We start from the raw sequence: 17,605 nt of genomic DNA, 5'->3' as shown, positions 1-17,605 counted from the left end.
CCAGTTCGCCTCTGTTTGTATCTTGCTTCTGTCAGTTTGTCTGCTAGTCCTCGCTGTTATCAGCCAGACCTTACCATCTGCCTCTGTTCCGTTTGTATTGTTTCGTGTTGGTTCTTGTCATCTGCCTTTCCTGTCGGTGCTAGTAGGTAGTAGTCTCTTGCATAGGTACTGTGGTCCCTGCCAGTCCCCCTTAGTAAGCGTAGAGTCAGAGTTGGCGGCCTGGACGTGTCAACCATCAGGGCTATCTCCAGGAAGGGACAGTGGCGTGAGTGTAAATCAGGGAGCCCCGCGCCATGCGTACCTAAGCACCCCACTATTACCGTAACGCACTATGTGAAACCTCCCTTAGGCTGCTTTCGGATTAGTGTATTTTTACTCAGTAGGGGACCGTAATACAGAGCTAATGTAAATCACATGGCCATATTTTTTATGGCTGTTTTTTGAAAATGTAGTATGATCTATTTTTTGTGTATTTGCCTTCGTATTTGCATTCTATTCTATTGGGCAAATACTGATCTGTATTTGCGCAATAGAAGATAATAAAAATATGTAGGCAAATACGGATGAAGAATTGATGACCTATAGATGTAATGTCTTTTGAAACACATTTGTAATACAGATCCATAATACGGATGGGTTTTTATATGATTGTATGACACCGGCCGTAGGGCTGCAGGAAGTAGGAGACTCTATAGGAGACTTCTGTACAAAAGCCGGGCGGAAAGCAGGCGGACCCCATTATAGTCAATGGGGTTCCATCCAGAGACGGAGCAGGAAAGTCGAATCCTCACCACAAATGTGAAACCACCTAAAGACTAGTTTATAGAGCCAAAACCTTATTGGATTGGATTCTGTCCACAAAGCCTAAACTGTAACATGTGATTGTTCCCACCAAGTAATCTTGTAGATATGATACCTTTTGATGACAGTTTTTCATTAAACTGTAACAGTAATGTAACAAATGGTTCATTATTTTCTATTTGCCATGTTGCAGATCTCTGCCTGATGAGCAGAACATTTCTATATATCGGGTAGTAATAGAAGCTACATTGACAACAACTGTGTAGACCAGTCTAAAAATAACGAAGTAAGCTGATTGCAGAGTAATGAGATATTCGCTGCGATAACCTGCAGCACATTGAGCATTAGAGCTCTACCACTCCTCATTCGTGTGCTGTTATACAGGGTGATTCTCTCGCAGGAAACCCAAGGATTCCTCAATAGCCTTTTATTATCTGCTTCCCGATGAAATTTGACACGTATTTACCCTGTATGTTGCAATTCTAGGAGAGCAGGAGTGTCAGACTCATTTCCACCGAGGGCCACATGAGCATTATGGTTGCCTTCAAAGGGCTGCTTATAAGGGCTCATTCACATAGTTGTATTTGCGCTATATATTAAGTATATATTTTTTAAGTGCATAATACAGACAGTTTAAACCCTATTGATTTGCATTGGGGTACTCAGACATGTGTTTTTTGCAGCATGTCCTATTTGGGTCTGTTTTATGAACCAGAATTGCTCATTAACCCTTTCCAATCCAATTTGTATCCAGGTTTTCCTAGGGGGCTTACTCTTTTTTTTGCCATTATACAACGGCGCTATATGCTGGCTAAAACCAGTACTGCATGAGGTGACACGTTGGATAGGCTCTGACAGCAGAGAGGCTGGCAATATACAGTAAGAGAACCCTGATGGACGTCTTCCAACATCGGAGCTGTACAGCCTTAAATCATAATGTCTTCAGAGGTCAGACAGTGGATTGGAAAGGGTTAAAAGGCAATAGGGTCACGCATATATGCAGTGAATGCACATGATATATGCATATCCACTATGTATTTACACATGAAGGCACAAAAGATCTATGGATCATTAGGCGAGACTCACAGAGTAGGCGCAAAAAGGCACATGTTGGCGCAACCTATTTGTGCTGTGATCGAATCTTTTTTGCATATTACTGTACTTTTTGCACTGGCTGGGTGATTGTATAGCTATTTGTATAAGTGATTTCTTATATCCTCAATTTTGTCAGGATAAAACTAATGTGATTTGTAATTCACTGTGCTTAGTATGCTGATTGTGTAGATTGTTGTCTAGAAAACTTATTGGAGCCTTGTAATTATCTGGCACAGAGCCATCATTTGTCTCAATACTCTTAAGACCTTTGATCATTGTCTGAATATTTTGAGCGATAATTGTTGTAACTGCACTGACATCGTGTGGCTTTTGTTATGCCATCGCTCATCATTGTCTTTTAGGGTGCTGAAAGACAACCATGAGCCTTATCAGGGATTCACAGCGGGATACAGCTGATACTATTGTTTCAGCTGTATCCCGCTCCCTGAACACAGGCTGGGTATGAAGAACACAGCTGTCCAGATCTGTTCTCCATACCCCGCTCGGAGCGCTCGGCTGTATAAGAGCCGGGCGCTCTGTGCAGAAAACAGCTGGATGCACAAAACAAGAGTGGACACCCCGCCTGTCTTCTGCATCCTCCGCTGGGAGCGCTTGGCTGTATGACAGCTGGGCACTCCCAGCAGGGAACAGCTGGATGCAGAGAACAAGCGCCCCCCTGCTTGTCTTCTGCATCCTTTGCTGGGAGCGCAAGGTGTTCGCTCAACATTTGAGCGATCACCTTGAGCTAAAATGACACGATTATCACTTAAAAGACATCTTTTGAGCGATAACCATTGTGTGTAAATGGGCTTTAAGGCCTTTGACTCATAAATACCCAAGGGATTGGCCACGCACTTTGTAAGCTTCAAAGTTAACAACAGGAAGACATACACATCCTTTTGTGAGGGGGCATCCTGAGCAGCGTGCTAACCGGGGTACAACGCTCCCATTGATTTTAATGGGGTTACTCAGACCAGAGCTTAAACCGGTGTTTCTAACACCGCAATTTTCATGAGCTGTCTGTTCTATTTTTGAGTTTTCATGTTTTTTAACGCACCTCCTCACCCAGTACAATGATGGGGTGCATTAAAAATCACCGGCAAATGCTATACCATGCGTTTAAAAATGCTGCTAGAAATTGCGGTAAAAATGCCATGATTTTGATCTGTGTTTTCTGAACGCATGTGTGAGAGTGGCCTTAGGGTGCGTTCATGTTTTTGTTGTACTTTTGAACCAGAATTAGGAAAAACACTAGAGATGAGCGAGCGTACTCGGAAAAGCACTACTCGCTCGAGTAATTTGCTTTATCCGAGTATCGCTGTGCTCGTCCCTGAAGATTCGGGTGCCGCTGCAGCTGACAGGTGAGTCGCAGCAGGGAGCAGGGGAGAGAAAGATCTCCCCTTCGTCCCTCCCCGCTCTCCCCTGCAGCTCCCCGCTCCGTGCCGGCACCCGAATCTTCAGGGACGAGCACAGCGATACTCGGATAAAGCAAATTACTCGAGCGAGTAGTGCTTTTCCGAGTACGCTCGCTCATCTCTAAAAAACACATAAAAAACTGCAAGCCGTATTCAAAGACCACATAAGTTTTTTTAAAAACTGCATACACTATTAAAAACCGCATGTGTTTTTGATGCATTTTTTAATTGTGTGTAAAGTGTGCAATTATAGTATATACAGGGAGATCTATAACTTATACCAGCCGTAGATAGATAGATAGATAGATAGATAGATAGATAGATAGATAGATAGATAGATAGATATGAGATAGATAGATAGATAGATATTAGATAGATAGATAGATAGATAGATAGATAGATATGAGATAGATAGATATGAGATAGATAGATAGATAGATATTAGATAGATAGATAGATAGATAGATAGATATGAGATAGATAGATATGAGATAGATAGATAGATAGATAGATAGATAGATAGATAGATAGATAGATAGATAGATAGATAGATAGATAGATAGAGGGAGAGGGAAGAGAGGGGAATAGATTACAGTACTTACCACCTCCTCCAGTCTCCTACACTTCCTGACACTGCTGGCCACATGATGGGTCAGTGCACTGCCGGCCAAACCAATCACATGGCCAGCAGTGCATTGATAGACTGCAGTTGTGACCAATCACAACTTCAGTCTCTCAGTGGGAGGTGCACGCAGCAGGGAGTCTGCAGCCTGTAATTGGCTGCTGACTCCCCTTGTAATGGTCCTTCCCTTCCTGAGTGCTGGCCCACAGGCCTCGGCTGCCAGACTGTACCTCACAGGCGGCATGCGGGCCAGAGCGGTTAAGCGGCGTCTCAGAGGGGGCCCATGGGCCCCATTTGCTGAGGGGCCTGGTCGCCATTGCGACCCCTGGTGGTACGCCAGTGTTTTTGTGTATACAAGTTGAGGAAGAGAACTGGGATGAGCAGAGCAGCTCTGAAACTGCAATAAGGGACGCCTATGCAGTGTGGGATTTCCCCGGGAGACTATTCATCGTTAATGCTCTCCCAGCTGATACCATGTTTCCCCGAAAATAAGGCCCTTTCTGATATTCATTTTTGCCCCAAAAGAGGCACTAGGCCTTATTTTTGGGGGCTATCTTATTATACTTACCTGGCAGCCACGGTCCGTGTCCTCCCGCTGGTCTCCGGAGTGCCGGCGAACTTCTTGCACTCCTCAGGTGCCAACAGAAAATCGCTTCCTGGTTCCGGGATTCATAAATCCAGCCTCCAGGAATAGATGGCTCTGACTGGTTCTCGAGTGCTGCCAGCCATTCAGTGCAATGCTCAATGAAACAATGCAATGGCTGTGATTGGTTAATTGTGCACTACATTGATTGGCTGAGCAGCGCTCTAAGAACCAATCACAGCCATCGCATTGTGGAAGTCGATTTATGAATTGGCTGAGTAATGTTCGTCTCTGCATTTTCAGCGGCGATAGGGATGTCTGCGCGAAGTGAGGAAAAGCCACCGCCGGAGATGCAGAGACTCGGCTGAGCTGCAAGTCACTCACTCAATTAAAAAATCCTGCTCCCACAGCGCAATGGCTGTTCATTGGCTGAGCAGCGCTCTATAACCAATCACAGCCATTGCATTGTTTCATTGAGCGCTGCACTGATTGGCTGAGCAGCGCTCGAGAACCAGTCAGAGCCATCACTTCCTGGTGGTAGGACTTATGAATCCTGGAACCAGGAAGTGATTTTCTCTTGGCGGCTGAGGAGTGCAAGCAAGAGCTCAGGAGCTCCGGAGACCAGTGGGTGGCCACAGACTGCGGCTGCTAGATCTGTATTGTATTGTTTTTTTTTATATAATTCAGCTAGCACTTATTTTTGGGGGAAGACTTATATTTCACCCCCCCCCCCCCCCAAAAAAAAAAAATCTAGAAAAATCATGGTAGGGTTTATTTTTGGGGTAGGTCCTATTTTTGGGGACACACTGTATTAATCAGACAGATGATGGTTCAAGAATTCTAGGTGAACTAAGTATTTATCCTTTGCTGCAATATAAATACAAAAAGGCAATACTACCTATAGATTATATCAGTCTTAATTAAACCTCTTAAGTTATATCCAAACTGAAAACTGTCAAAACATGACAATACAGCAATTTCACATGGATGCGGTAAACAGCCATACCCCAATTTAAAAGGCTAGCTAGTTCCAGATGTGTTTTTTCCCGCAAAATTGCGCAGTATAATGTGCAACCACACGGCTATTGGGTGCACATTTGTGCACCCCCATAGACTTCTAGGGAGCCTTTGGTGCACAAATACACACCAAAAAATAAGCATGCTGCTTTTTTCTTGCATGGACAAAATGTGAATAAGTTTATAGAGATCATTAAGTTCTATTCTCTGCATATTGCGTGTGTAAATATGTCTGTGCAAGGGCTTTTACCCACTAGCGATTTTTTTTTCTTGCGCTGTGAGAGCAAGTGAAAATATTCACCTCGCAGCGCAAAAAAACACAGTGATATCGCAAAGTGCTTTCAATCGGGCCGCCAGCAGCATTGCCAGCCCCATTTAAAGCATAGGAAGTATATTGCGGACTTCTGCAACAGCTGTGGCAGGGGCTTCCTTCATCCCAACGGGAATGGCTAAGTGCTGCCTGTAATTGGCTGAGTGCTCAGCCAATCAACACAGCCCTTTCAGGAGGCAGGGATTTTTAAATCCCCGCCTGCTGAAAGTGCTAAACAGCAGTGCAAGGGAGCCAGCCGGACGACGTGCCTGAGTGGTGGAGAGGTAAGTATATAATTATTTTTTCACCAACTAGGGAAGATTTTTCAAGGAAGGGCTTATATTTCAAGCCCTTCCCTGAAAATCATGCTGCAGGGTTTGCCTACAGCCCACTACTTTCAATGGGGACAACCCCATTAAAGAAAAAGGAACAGCTGTGGCAAAAGTCCACGATATACTCCTTATGTTTTCAATGGCGCTAGCGCTGCTGCTGCCCCTGGCCCCATTGAAAACACTGAGCGATATTGCAGATTTCTACTGTGCGATGTGAAGGTGGAGTGAAAAATCGCAAATGAGTATAAAAACCATTGAAAATTATTGGCTTCATAATCATCGCTTTTGCATCGCAGGGAAAAATATCGCTAGTGGGTAAAAGCCCTGAGTCTAACCTTAGGGCGCCCACCCACTGGCGTTTGCGATTTTCGTGCGTGAAAAACGCAGCATTTTCGCTGCGTTTTTCCCGCGTTTTCCGCGGCGTTTTTTGCCGCGTTTTCGCGGCTTTTCCATTAATTTCCATTGACTTTCATGGGTGCATTAGGAGAAAAATAAGGACACATATGCAACTGACAGTTCCTATGTTAAAAAACGCAACGCAACGCAACGCAAAAAAAAACGCCAGTGGACAGGAGTACATTCAATTCTAATTGCTCTTGAGAAAAAACGCAAAACGCAAAGAAAAAAAAATCGCCAGTGGGTGGGCGCCCTTATTGCGGGTTTTTTGTGCGCATGAAAAAAACAGTGAATACACGCACAAAAAATTGCAAGAAGGTATAAAAATACACAGTGAATACACACAGTTATGGTCCGTGAAAATGCTGAATATTTCAAGGACTGAAACTGCATCTGTCTGTGTGAATGAGCCCTAGATTTAACTACTCCTTAACATGGTTATGGCGCTCTATGCACTATGATGGGGATTCTCTGGATCGCATGCAAAAACTGAAACACAGGGTGTAAACAGGCAGCAGTTACACAAGATGTATTATGCACCAAACGGAAGTGTCCTAGCAGCTTTCTATGGTGTATGGATCTTTTTTGGGGGGTTGCTGATAAAATAATTCAAATTGTTCCACCAGAGATGTTATGGTGCTCCACTTGGTTAGTAAAAGACCAAGATGTTCTTTAGGACCAGGATAGATAATAGTCAGCCCCTTCCACCTATTTAGCACTGAGCTTTCTTCCTTGGAAGGTGCCTAGGCTGCCTGAGTAGGCGGTCAGAGCTGTACCACCACCTTTGAGTAGCGGGACAGAATGGTGTGGAGGTGCGCGCCGGAGCTCACAATCCAAAATGCGATCCGCTTCCTGTGGTGGCACAACCCTCTTTGTTAAGCATTGGCTGTGTCCTCACGGGCCACATGGAATGACGTGGTCGGCAGTATTTGGCCAACGAGCCTTGATTTTGACACATGTGACCTATAGCGTATCCTGAAAATGGCTCCTCTAGCATCCAAGTGAGTATGCGAGTCTGTATACTGGTAAAGACATCTGCCAATGTGACATCTGTAATGGCAGCAACCTTCTGCCGTATCACATCTTTGAGTGCGGCAACCATAAACAATATTGAACATGTTTCTTCAAATCCATTGGAAGCAACTCTTAAACTACACACACATGAAATTAGTAAAACGTCACTTTTTAGCAGCTTTTTGACACATGGAATAAGGAACGCCAGTTTCTTGCAAAAGTCTTCTTAAAGATTTTTTTGCTGATGTGAGTAATCGATCCTTCAGATCAAGAAGAATTGCGTAGCACTCAGTGCTGTGTGGGTAGGTGAGTTATCATGATGGAAGAACCAGTCACCTGTTTGCCCACACAGCGTTGATTGTTACGCAATTTTTGATGAAAAGTGGCATGACAGGGTGTGTCACGTCTGTCTCCTGAGACCTGTTGTACTACAGGTTCTCTGGAGTTCTCCTGCTCTGGTGTGGGGAGTTGTGCTGGCTGTGTGTGTGTGTGTCTCCAGTCAGCCAATCACTCCAGGTCAGTACACATAAAGCTGTCTTCCCAGGTGTGGTTGTGGTCAGCTTTCTCTGTTCTCATTCTCTCTCTCTGGGTTGTGTGAGCAGGTTCTATGTGTGGTGGCTGCAAGAAAGGTTTGTGTCTTGTGGTTTTGTTTGGTTATGTTGCTGGACTCCTGGTTAGTGTGGGGACTAGCAATATTGCTGCGAGCCATGATGTGGCCCGCTAGCTTCCATATTTTGGCCAAAATGTCAACAAATACCTGGCATTTATAGCTTAACACCTGCTACTAGTGTTTGTGTATTGGCTGCTGTGTGTAGGGACTAGCAGTATTGCTGGGAGCTGTGACATGGCCCGCTAACTTCCATGAAAGATGTTACTATGGACCATCGGATGAAAATTTCAAACGTGGTTGATATCTTTCCACACGATGACTCAACTAAAAAAATCGTTCATTGTTAAATTTCATTTGGCGAATGATTGTTTTGGTTGAATTCTTCCATTCTTATCAACTTTAGTCTAATTTTGTATGAGGACCTTTACTTACCACCTTATTAAAGGAGCAGAACTCCTCTACTGAGTTCAGCTGAACATGAGCAGTGCTGTGCTAAGAAAATCACTAAAGGAGACACAGCAGCGTGGATCCTTTAGCCGGCTTCACACGGGCACAAGCGCAATTGCGAGAGCCTTGGCACAACGTTTTCGCACTATCCGCATATTTTACTGTACCCTTTCTTCCTACGGGGCATGGTTGTTTGCATGCGGCAAACAAACGCACCAATGGAAATGGGTAATAAGTTCCAGATGTGTTTATTTTCCAGCACAATTGCGCAGTGTTTCACGCATCTCCTTGCGTATTGCGCTCGCATTTGCACATCCTCCATTGACTTCTATGAGGCCCTTTGGTGCGCAAATGCACAGAAAGATAGCGCATGTTCTATTTTTTGGGGCAACTTTAATGCACACGCAAAATACTGAAATGTGAATGAACCCTTTGAAATCAATGAGTTCTATTTGATGCGTATGGCACGCGCAAAATTTGTGCTTGCAAATATGCCCATGTGAAGATGGCTTTATTCTCAGGACCAGTAACAGTCCCAGTACTTAGACTCCAACTGGTCAGAAAGTGATGACATATCCTAGCAAAACTTCTATTTGTGGGACAACAACTGATGATTAATTAAAGGGAAATTGGAAATATGCAAATGAAGCTGAATGATTAGATAGCTATGAAATAGATAGATAGATAGATATAAGATAGATAGATAGATATGAGATAGATAGATAGATATGAGATAGATAGATAGATAGATATGAAATACCTGGGGTTCCCTGAAAGTAAGCCCTACCCCGGTTTTCGGGGGAGACTTGAAATATAAGCCCCCCCCCAAAAAAAAAAATAAGACCTAGCTAAAGTACAAGAAAAAAAAAAACATCAATACTCACCTGGCCCGCGTTGTCTGAGTCCCTCATGATGGTCCCTGACGCTGCGGCAAGCTGCCGTGTTCTCTGTGCTGAGATATCCTTTTCTTTCTGGTGATGGAGGATTGAATAACCCCGCTTCCAGCAAAGTGAGCGCTGTGATTGGATCAAGCGCCAGCCAATCAGAGCCGGCGCTCGATTATTCACAGACATTCAGTGAATAACATCACTGAATGGCTGTGATTGGTTCATCGAGCGCCGGCTCTGATTGGCTGGTGCTCGATCCAATTACAGCGCTTGCTTTGCTGGAGGCAGGGTATTCAAATCAGCACAGAGGACACTGCAGACTGCTGGAGACCAGCAGTGCGAAGCACCGAGACGCTGCGGACCAGGTGAGTATAAGCCCCCCACCCCCCGGAAATAAGACACTGTGCTTCTTTTGGGTGCATAAATTAATATAAGACAGTGTCTTATTTTGGGGGGAAACATGATAGATAGGTAGATATGAGATAGCTAGTGAGATAGATCTAGAGATGGATAATAAATATGAAATGGATGGATAGATAGATTGATATGAGAGATAGATATGCGATAGATAGACATGTGATAGATAGATATGAGATAGATTGATAGATTGATAGATAGACAGATAATGATAGATAGATAGATAGATAGATAGATAGATAGATAGATAGATAGATATTAGATAGATAGATAGATGCAAGTCTATGTAATACCATAGATAGCACATAATGAAATCACAGTATGTTATTCCAAATGACAAACTACGCTCTGCTTCACCCATATGGGACTAATCATGAAGGTTAGTAGTTTATTTCATCAGCTTAATTTTGTCACATTGTTTCATGCCAGTAACAAGGGTGCTGATATTCTACCATACTCATGTGGGCTATGGAGGAATATAAGGCGTATATGCAGTCTCATGGTCATAAACATATTTAGGAACGTGCTGATCCAGACAGTATGCAAGTCGTAAATCCTAGAAGCAACGAGCGCTGCTATATATATGCCATATGCACAAATATAAAGACACATCCAAAAGCATAAACGAGAATGTAATGAATAATTCTATCATACGATATGAAGCATAATGGGACATTAGAAGTCAGCTGGTGATATAGCTGCCGCACATGAGGCTGACCTAAATATAGACAATAACGTGCCAGCAGATCCGCGGCAGCACAAGCTCTCACTACATCCGTTATCCAAATCTACTCACTTTTAGATTTCTTGCTTATAGAAACCTCGTGGAGGAGGCCTTAGGGATATTTACATCTCAAGCCTGGCACCCTGCAACATCCATTGCTGCGGTCTATTTATGGTTTGCTATGTCATCACTTGCTAAAGACTGTGACAGCTGTCCCCATAAGTGGTATTTTAACCAACTACAAAGTCCTTGCAGCAGATAATTCAATCCTCCACTTTCCTGATCCAACACAAACATACTCGGATTCCTACACATTGTTGTTTACAATGTAATGCCACTTCCTGCAAATCATTATTCTTATGCAATTGTATCTCTTTTACTATTTTCTTATAAACAATTTTGTTGTCTTGTACACAAGTTACGGCAGCCCAAGAAAACTATTTATGCGTGTTGTAGATATGGGTCTTTGCACAATGTGGTCATATTAAGGGCTCCTGCCCACGGCCGGGTCAGATTCCGACTGCGAAATCTTGCAGCGGAATCAGACCCAGTGCCCCACAGAGACCCCATACTCCCCTCTCTGGATTCACCACGAGCGTCTCGGCCACTAATTTCGGACCAGTGCTGGCGATGCAACTCTGCAGTGGGAACGATGCCCCACATTTGGTGGGAATGCCCGTACCTGATGCCCTTTTGGGAGGATGTGTTTTCCATGTATGAGAGGGTGACGCATGGGGCAGTCATCCAATCACCATAGCTGGCACTGCTCTACATCATACCTGGGAGCTGGTCAACAATAAAAAAGGGCCTCTTGCAAGGACTCTCTGGGAAAGTGGATGACCTGGTCCCTCTTCCTGGAGTCAACAGAGCTCCCAGGAATTCTTGGAAAAGGCAAGCAAATGTGGAAACAAAGCGGGGGTCGAGCAAGCGCCCTCTCTAGCAGATATTCCCCTCATACCCCAGCACTTTATCCCTTACCGTCCCACCCTCTCTCTCCCCTAATCTCTTTCTTTCCTCTCTCCTTGATATTTCTCCTTATATACAGACAGGCCATTGCTGAAAATATTAAAGTCTTCAATATCAATAAGTATCATACTGATACAACACAAGACAATAGACATTGAGATTGCTTCGATGCTAGTACCTTAAGCAGCAGAGGGATCCGCAGAGGTCTCCTTCTAAGGTTCTAGCTTGAAGAAGCTCACAGCTAGGCCTAGTGCCCACGGCCGTGATGGGCTCCGCAAGCGGAATTCCGCAGCGGAGTCCGTCACAGCGCCCCCCCCAGAGACCCCATACTCACCTTCAGATCCGCTGCCCGATGTCCCGCATCCCATGCCGACACGCATGCGCAGTACAGCGCATGACGCGCCATCAGTGTCAAGTGGCGTTGGTGGGCGGGGAAGCGTTTTCACACTATCTACCACTGTGCTACAGCGGAAGATAGCATGACGGACAGCTTCCATTGACTGCAATGGAAGCCGTCCGAGTGTATGCCCGCGGCAAATAGAACATGCCGCGGGTCATTACGAGTGATTTCATGGGGCGGAATTCAACAGTGGATATGCGGAAATCCGCCCGTGGGAATTAGCCCTTAAGGGACTATCACTTAATCACTCTGACATATCTGAGGCACTGAGAGCACCCCGGCCTGCTACGTAAATGTTGAATTAGTACTATAATGTTGAACACAGTATATGGTATGCACATGGTGTTAAATACTAATCAGTTCAAACACAACCAAGCAAAAAGGTACCGTAATAACCTGCAAGTGATGGTTCAAAGTTACTTATGTGCATGTTATGTATTTATTGTTCTACCTCATTATATTGTCCTGCGAGACCTCTTTAATATTGCATTTGTAATATTTGCTGTGGATAACAGTGCTATAAGCTAAAATGACAAATTGCTGATTAGTCTTTGCCTTGATCTGTGATTTTGCCTTTCCAACAATAGTACCTGAGGTTGACCAGAAAAATGCAACACGGCATGCAAGTCTGTAAAGGCGCCAACAGCTGACAGATAATGGACTCAATCAGTCTTTTCTTCTTTCTACCGTGTTTCCCTGAAAATAAGGCACTGTCTTATATTAATTTTTTGCCTCAAAAGAGGCACAGTGTCTTATTTTCGGAGGGGGGGGGGGGGGTCTTATAATATTCACCTAGCTGCTGGCATTCGTGTCCCTCGGGCTCGTCTCCGTCACTGTTGCAGTTTTCCGTGTCCTCTGGCATGCCGACAGAGCAGTTCTTCCTGGTAGCGGGGTTTGAATACCCCCCCCTCCAGCAAGCTAATACTCTGATTGGTTAATTGAGTGCCGTGTCAGCCAATGAAAGCTGGCGCTCGATTAACCAATCACAGCCATTCATTGAATGACATCAATAATATGTAGTGTAGGGCTTTTTTTGGGGGGCGGGGGGGAACTAATATTTCAAGTTCCACCCCCAAAATCTGGGTAGGGCTTATTATTGGGGTATGACCTATTATCAGGAAAACACGGTAGTGTACCACTGAGCGAAGTACTACCGGTAGTATAAATTTTCCACATGTGCGCTACGTTGATAAATACTGAGCTTTATCTCTGGTTAGAAAAGTGAAGTATTTTCTTCTAGAAGCGTCTCCTACAGTATGCTGCAGGTTACCTGAAATTCCTACTGGACAGATTTTTGTAGGTAAGTACAGCCAAGGCCGGTTTTCGGTTAGATGGTGCTTTGGGCAGAAATTATTTAGGGCCCCCCTTTCCCCCCGCCCGAACACACAACTAATAATAATAATCTTTATCTGTATAGCGCCAACATATTCCGCAGCGCTTACATAGACGGGGGATACAGAAAGACAAAATACAAACATTACAGAACCACGGTTACATATAGTAATCAATTGATGAAGACAATAGGGGTGAGGGTCCTGCTCCAACGAGCTTACATACTACAAGTAATGGGGTGATACAGAAGGTAAGGGGCTGGAGATGTGCACAGTATGGTGAGGTGGAGAGTGAGCGATGCTATACACATAGACAATGGTCAGACATTTAGCCGTGTGATGGCAGAAACGGTATGACCGCAGGAGCGGTTTATGATGGCTAGCAGGGATTGCACAACTCATGTGAAACCATTAAAAAAGGAAAAAATGAAACGCTATGTCACCATCACAAGCAGCCAGCATGTTAAAAAATGATTTAAATGCTTGAACACTATAAAATAACAGTTTTTCAATTAATTTTCGTATGTCCAATATTTATTTTTTAGATTCTGCTCCGATAGAGCCTTTTACATCTCACCCCAAGTATTATCACCTGGCCCCCCAATATCATCCCTACCATCCCTCCAGCATCATCTCTCCCCCTCCTCAGTATCTTTCGCCTTGTATCATCTGACACACTCAGTATTTTCTCTTCATACAATATCATCTTTCTATCCCCCAAATTACTTCTGACCAGTATCATCTCTACCCCCCAAATCACATCTTCCTCCAGTATCATCTTGGGACATACACAGGAGCGATAGTTATTCTGTGAATGGAGATGGAGCGGACGGAGATCACTCTGGCCTCCCACCTTCTTTTACAGTAAAAAGGCAGTTGCTAAAATTGAGCGATTCCTGTTTACATGGGCCAAAAGTTTCTTTTCTTTAGGTGAGATAAAAACCAAGAGATGCCGACAAATGAAATATATATATATATATATATATATATATATATATATATATATATATATACCTGCAATGATCTGCAGAAAGAGGTCACATGTCTTTGTACACTCTCCCCCCACAGTATTCTCATTGGGTCATCCACCATATGCAGGACTGAGCGCAGTGCAGGATATGTCATGGGGCTACTCAGCAGAGGAACCTCCATAATATTTGTACTGCCTGTATAGGGGATTGTACAATTGTACGACCCCTTTAAAGAGTTTAAAGGACACCAAAAAGGATGGATCTCGCAACAAATCACATGGAAGAGACAAAATATAATATATGTATAAGGCCCAATGTCCAGACACACCTGATTTTGGCGAACTATTGCATGAATAACATTTTATTTGACTTTCCTGACGGACACATAGTAGCTTTAGTAATGATGATGTGACTACTGCCATCTTTATAATATCTAATATTATGTAATGCTGTCTTAGATTCAATTCGTATTTTTACAAGGGGCATAGATCACCACTAGAGATGAGCGAACGTGTTCTTCCAAGCTTGATATTCGTGCGAATATTAGGGTGTTCGGGATGTTCGTTATTCGTAACGAACACCATGCGGTGTTCTGGTTACTTTCACTTCCTTCCCTGAGACGTTAGCGCGCTTTTTTTGGCCAATTGAAAGACAGGGAAGGCATTACAACTTCCCCCTGTGTTGTTCCAGCCCTATACCACCCCCCTGCTGTGAGTGGCTGGGAAGATCAGGTGTCACCCGAACATAAAAGTCGGCCCCTCCCGCGGTTCGCCTCAGATGCCGTGTGATTTAGATGAGGGACAGTGCTGTTTGTACCGGAGCTGCTGTAGGGAAAGAATTGGTAGTTAGTGTAGGCTTCAAGACCCCCCAAAGGTCCTTATTAGGGCCACTGATAGCTGTGTGTTGGCTGCTGTTAGCAGTGGCAATTTTTTTTTTCTCAAAATCGCCTCTGCAGAGCGTTGCACCCGGCATTAGGGACAGAAGTGCTGCATAGGCAGGGAGAGTGTTAGGAGTGAGTGTAGCCTTCAAGAACCTCAACGGTCCTTTCTAGGGCCATATTTATCCGTGTGCAGTACTGTCCAGGCTGCTGTTAGCTGTGCTGCATTTTTTTTTGCTTCTCAAAATCGCCTCTGCAGAGCATTGCACCCTCCATTGATACTGCAGGGAAAGAATTGTATAGGCAGGGCCACAACACAGTTATTATTCATAGAATATACGCAATGCTGCCTTTTGGTGCAAAAAAACGGAAAATAATTCTATTTGTCCTGCCGCTGTCCGTCCTAAGGGTGGTGGACACGTGTGAGCTGCGTGAAAAACATTGCTAAATCATACGCAGCCAGCTACGCTTTACTCCTGGCTTCGCCATTTGCTTTCCTTAATTGGGAAAAAAAATACCTGCTCTGCCACAGTTAATAACTCTGCTACCCTCACGTTCTGTGACACATTAGCAGGAAAACAGCACAGTTATTAAACTTCTCATGTTCATAGAATATACGCAGTGCTGCCTTTTGGTGCAAGAAAACGGAAAATAATTCTATTTGTCCGGCCTCTGTCCGTCCTAAGGGCGGTGGACACGTGTCGGCTGCGTGTGCAACCTGTAAAAATCAGACGCACCCAGCTACGTTTTACTCCAGGCTTCGCCATTTGCTTTCCTTAATTGGGAAAAAAAATACCTGCTCTGCCACAGTTAATAACTCTGCTACCCTCACGTTCTGTGACACATTAGCAGGAAAACAGCACAGTTATTAAACTTAGATTATTCATTCACTAGAGGCAGTGGGGCCTTTCGTTTTCAAAAAAGGGAAAAAATTATATTTGGCCTGCAGTCTTGCGCCAATTTATTAGCTGCCTGTGAAATCAAATCACTGGTAATACAGCATGCTGAGGGGTAGGCCTAGAGGACGTGGACGCGGCCGAGGACGCGGAGGGCCAAGTCAGGGTGTGGGCACAGGCCAAGCTCCTGATCCAGGTGTGTCGCAGCCGACTGCTGCGCGATTAGGAGAGAGGCACGTTTCTGGTGTCCCCACATTCATCGCCCAATTAATGGGTCCACGCGGGAGACGGTTATTAGAAAATGAGCAGTGTGAGCAGGTCCTGTCCTGGATGGCAGAAAGTGCTTCGAGCAACCTATCGTCTACCCGCAGTTCTGCGCCGTCCACTGCTGCCAATCCGAATCCTCTGTCTGCTGCTCCTCCTTCCTCCCAGCCTCCTCACTCCACTACAATAACACCTGCTCAGGAGCGGGAACACTCCCAGGAACTGTTCTCGGGCCCCTGCTTAGATTGGGCAGCAGCGGTTCCTCTCCCACCAGAGGAGTTTATCGTCACTGATGCCCAACCATTCGAAAGTTCCCGGGGTCCGGGGGAAGAGGCTGGGGACTTCCGCCAACTGTCTCAACAACTTTCTGTGGGCGAGGAGGACGATGACGATCAGACACAGTTGTCTTGCAGTGAGGTAGTAGTAAGGGCAGTAAGTCTGAGGGAGCAGCGCACAGAGGATTCGGAGGAAGAGCAGCAGGACGATGAGGTGACTGACCCCACCTGGTGTGCAACGCTTACTCAGGAGGACAGGTCTTCAGAGGGGGAGTCAAGGGCATCAGCAGGGCAGGTTGCAAGAGGCAGTGCGGTGGCCAGGGGTAGAGGCAGGGCCAGACCGAATAATCCACCAAGTGTTTCCCAAAGCGCCCCCTCGCGCCATGCCACCCTGCAGAGGCCGAGGTGCTCTAAGGTCTGGCAGTTTTTCACAGAGACGCCTGACGACCGACGAACAGTGGTGTGCAACCTTTGTCGCGCAAAGCTCAGCCGGGGAGCCAACACCAACAGCCTCACCACCACCACCATGCGCAGACATATGATGGCCAAGCACCCCGCAAGGTGGGATGAAGGCCGTTCAGCGCCTCCGGTTTGCACCCCTGCCTCTCCCCCTGTGCCCCAACCTGCCACTGAGATGCAACCCCCTTCTCAGGACACAGGCACTACCGTCTCCTGGCCTGCACCCACACCCTCACCTCCGCTGTCCTCGGCCCCATCCAGCAGTGTAGTTCAGCGCACCGTCCAGCCGTCGCTTGCGCAGCTGTTGGAGCGCAAGCGCAAGTACGCCGCCACGCACCCGCACGCTCAAACGTTAACCGTCCGCATAGCAAAATTCATCAGCCTTGAGATGCTGCCGTATAGGGTTGTGGAAACGGAGTCCTTCAAAAGTATCATGGAGGCGGCGGCCCCGCGCTACTCAGTTCCCAGTCGCCACTACTTTTCCCGATGTGCCGTC

General features: G+C 45.4%; 1 protein-coding gene across 2 annotated transcripts in view; it reads right to left on the bottom strand.

Moving 5' to 3' along the window:
• Positions 1–17,605, bottom strand: part of PKIA (cAMP-dependent protein kinase inhibitor alpha) — a 58,239-nt gene that overhangs the window by 16,101 nt on the left and 24,533 nt on the right. Inside the window, exon 1 of one of the 2 annotated variants that reach the window (XM_066579045.1) lies at positions 10,743–10,828. The exons of the other annotated variant lie outside the window; for it this stretch is intronic. The gene's annotated coding sequence lies outside the window, so the exon portion shown is untranslated. Of the gene's footprint in view, positions 1–10,742; positions 10,829–17,605 lie in introns of those variants that run through there. 2 annotated transcript variants of the gene reach the window in all.

The sequence above is a fragment of the Eleutherodactylus coqui genome, chromosome 9, assembly GCF_035609145.1.
Source record: "Eleutherodactylus coqui strain aEleCoq1 chromosome 9, aEleCoq1.hap1, whole genome shotgun sequence".
Classification (NCBI taxonomy): domain Eukaryota; kingdom Metazoa; phylum Chordata; class Amphibia; order Anura; family Eleutherodactylidae; genus Eleutherodactylus; species Eleutherodactylus coqui.
Note: the sequence above shows the minus strand (reverse complement) of the source record. Positions and strands in the feature narration are given on the sequence as shown.